Genomic DNA, 4,239 nt, shown 5'->3' with positions numbered 1-4,239 from the left:
CAGGCAACTCCACCCCTCCCCAGAGGGGTGCCCATTAAAAAGGGCAGAAAAGGAAAAAGGCATATGGACATACACTCCAGAGCATAGCCATATTCCTTTCAAAAGAGAAGAAATCACCTACACAGGGGCTCGACCTTCTTAAAAAGCAGGTGGAGAAAGGGCCTTCTCCCCCCCCCACCTTAAGGGCATGGGTCCCTGTGGGCTGCTGCCCCTTCAGGGCTCAAGGGCAGCTGTTTGGCAAGGGGCAAAATAGGCCAGGGAACTTGTTGAGTTATGAAGAAAAGAGTGACTGAAATAAAGCGTCTTCAGCCACCTTGCAGAGTTGTGGTGAGCAAAACAAACCGACTAGAAAACATTCAAAAGATCCCTGAGAACAAAACAGGAAAATGGAGGCCTCTTTCATGGGAAAATAAAAGGTCTAGGAAATTGGAGGACAAATTATGGCATGGCACTCGCTACACCTTTTTCTTAGAGCTGAACACAACTCCCTTTACCAGCTTAGGAGGAAGAAGCTGTTTCACAAGTGTCTGAAGTATACACAAAGCATATTTATATTGACCTCTAGATTAGAATATGTCCTTTGGAAAGTCTGAAACTTGAAGAATGGCAACGGTTGAGCCCTAACTTCTTCGAAATATATTTCTGATAAACATTGTTAGCTTTTTTTTTTCTTGTTGTACTTATGCAGTAAGAAATCACCTATGAGTGATCTCCAAAATGTTGCTCCCTCAACAACCTTGCTCAGTTCTTGTATATTCAAGCCTGTGGCTTCCTTTGGGAAGTCAATCTACCTCATACTTAACCTTCCTCTTTTCCTGCTGCCTTCAACATTTCCCAGTGCTATTGCCTTTTCCAGAGAATCCTGTCTTCTCATAATGGCTCCAAAGTAGGATAACCTGCAGTAGGTCCTCTTTATCTTCAAGATCAGTGTCTGCTGATTCACTTATCAGTGGTCTAAAAACATTACAAATACTGAAAGAAAAGTCCCCCAAATATATATATTTTAACAATGAAGCTACCACAACTGTCCATAAGATGGAGCCAGTGAGCATGCTAAGTATAGTGTTCTCTAGAGAAATATATATTTTATGATGTCATTACCAGAATTGGCCATGAGGGGGACACAGAAACCATGCTATGTATAACGTTCACTATTATAATAGCATTCAGTATAATCTTCATTTTTCATCATCCATGGGGGAAGCCTTGGAACCAGTCCCCTGCAGATACGGGGGCCCAACTGTACTTTGTTTTCTTACTTTACTAGAAATACACCACTCAGCAGAATTATTTCAAAAACATCTCCAGCATTATTAATACTTTTTGTGTGCAGCTGTCCCCACACCCACCAACCAGTACTGCAATACTGTTGAATAATACAAGGAAGAGAACATGGTGAAGGAAACAAGATGGTGTTCAGGTTGCCCACACATTTCCAGTTGTTGTTTTGAAAAAGCATACCGTAACTATGCATAACTACTGTTTAGGAATCTGGCTATGGATCTGGAAGTCGGGAGTTCAATTCCCCACTGTGCCTCCTTGACGAGGGGATGGACTTGATGATCGATAGGGTCCCTTCTAGCTCTGCACTCCTACAGCTGTTATTCTAGTGATGCTGCTGGTGATGGTGATTCCCCATATCCCCTTTCTTGGGTTGCCATATCAATAGCATCCCATTCCTTGAGATTTTGAAACCAAAACCTTTGACCAGAAGATGGGCCCTCCTGCTTTCACAAATGTGTTACAGTGGTGCGGCAGGCAAGGTTTGGGGGTGAGTGGGCTGGAACTGCTTCTAGGGAGAGATGATTGTAGAAATGGGTGCAAAGCACTCCAACTTGCATAATTGGCCCACATGTGTGCAGTTGTCACCTCTCTCCATAGTTCCCTCTCCTTTCCTTTGGATTTTGATAAAAAGTTGAGGTGCACCCAAACAAACACAAGTGTGAGGCATCTAGAAACACCTTTGCATCAAGCCAGCAGGCCCTGGCAGCAGCTGAGAAGGGATGGGAACGAGCCCCAGTGTACAAAACCACTTCTTACACAATTTTTTTTCTGTAGCACCTATTGACTTGAGGATTGTCTTCTGCTCCGAGACTCAAGGAAACATAGCAGTCCCTTGAGACTTTCGCCTGTAGCGTCACAAGCTTACTTCCTCCCACCTGCTTGAAGTCTCATGATCTTTCTGACACTTTAGTTGATACGTTTTTCACTTAATTGCCACTTTTACCTGGCCCAGAATGTGGAAAACGTGCCTTGCCCTTTTGCAAAATGTTCAGAATTGTTGGTTCCATCTGCAATTAAGCTGTCATTCTCCCAGATAAATCAAGGGTTGGCTGAAGAGTGGGTGTGAAGGGAAAGAATCAAAGGAATCTAATTACTTGGAATCTAATTTGACAGAGGTGCTAATTTATCTTCAGTAAATGTGTAATGGGCTATCCTATGGTATGATGTTATGAAATAGATCCATGGGGTAGAGAAATTAGCACGGACTTGCTGAGCTCAGCAATTGCTTAAATGAAAAAAGTTCTCTCCGGAACTTCAAAGTGATTCCAGGCCCCCATCTGGATCAAACAGCGCATCGTTTTCCTTCTTAGCCAAGGAATGCTAAATTACTAATTTTCTAGCAAAGAGGAAAGAGATGTTGATGCGCCACCCACACTTTCTGTGATACAGTCACCAGTTCTGGCATGTACCTGGATGGTGGCTTTCTTGCAAAAGAGCTTTGTGATGCACCCCACACTTGACAGACTGCATTTATTACTCTCATCTACCTTGAAGTAATAACAGAATGGAGGGACTGAGACAAACCTCCCAAGACCTAGTCTTCTGTGAGGTGATATCCACATGTCTGAGCCATACTACTTCATGTTGCTGGAACATCATCTTTTGGTCCCAAAGAGTACCAGTTGGTATCTACAGATGCAGACCGGGTCATTGTCCAGGTGAAGGAGTGCCCACTGTCAGAGGAGAACTCTTTGTGAGTAAGAGAATTGTCCCCCATCATGGTGAGGACATCTGACTGAGTGATCTGCAACTAAGATTTGTGTGTGGTGCTAGGACCTTAGGCTTAGAAACTTCCCATTTATTGTGGGAAGAGATGCTGAAAAAGTATCTGTGAATTGGCTCCAATGGTGAGGAATTATGTAAGCTAAATTCCAAGCTATCCTGTAGGACCGTAGTTGCCCACCCCTGTTCTAGACTTGCCACCGAACTTTTGTTTTCTTACACCATCCTATGGTGGATCCTAGGAGCTACTTCTAGACTCTGTGTCTGGAATTGCTCTTGTCTGGATGTCCATTCTGTCTTTGGAGCCTACTGGCCTTGGTTTTGGACTTGAGGTGGCCTTGGTTTTTTGAACTGCCTCAACCCTGCCTTCGGAGCCATGCCTCATCAGCTCTGCCAGAAGCTGGACATCCATAGGGCGCCAAGCTATTTGTTTTGAAATCTTGCTTCAGTTTAGCACAATGAACTGATGCATGCTGTACCAAAAATAAGGATGTCTGAAGTTTTCCAAAACTGCATTCTGTAACCTGTAGAAATGGTCAGGGTTTTTTAAGTTCACTAATCAAGAGCAGACTAAAAGATAAGCAACCTGGAAATTCATATTCTGGTTTTGTCTTTAACTCAATTACTCCTTTTCCCCAATAAAGTAATTTAAATGGTCTATGTGATTACATAGTTGTGCTTTTTTGAAACCAGAAGGCAATTAGATTATATATTTTTTCCTTCCTCCATCTTGATCCAAAGCAGCTCATCTTTGATTTGATGTCCAGAAACTCAAAAGGAAATTTTTAAAAGCACCAGGGTCATTAGAATATCATCCCTGCTATTTCTGATGTTCATGGTACATGAGTGCCATTGCTTATAATTTAATATTTCACTTTTCTCCCAAGGTGACTTACAAAATGGTTAAAAAAAACAGGTGTAGTTAAATATACAAAGAAAGTCAAGAAAGGAGAAAAGAGAGGGGGGAAGGGAGAAGAAGGAGGAGGAAGAGAAGAGAGTTGACTTAGCAATGAAATTTTAGGAGACAATGGTTTTGGTATCAGACTAAAGAGCCAGAGATTGGGAATTTGATTCCCCACTGTGCCTCTTGTGAGTAGAGCTGGCCTGTGTGGCCTTGGGCAAGCTGCACCATCCCAGGGCACCTTTAGTAGAAGGGAATGGTAAAGCTCTTCTGAGTATTCTCTACCTGGAAAATCCTGAAAAGGGTTGCCATAAGTCAGAATTGACTGGACA

The sequence above is a fragment of the Pogona vitticeps genome, chromosome 1 (genome assembly GCF_051106095.1).
Source record: "Pogona vitticeps strain Pit_001003342236 chromosome 1, PviZW2.1, whole genome shotgun sequence".
NCBI lineage: Eukaryota > Metazoa > Chordata > Lepidosauria > Squamata > Agamidae > Pogona > Pogona vitticeps.
Note: the sequence above shows the minus strand (reverse complement) of the source record.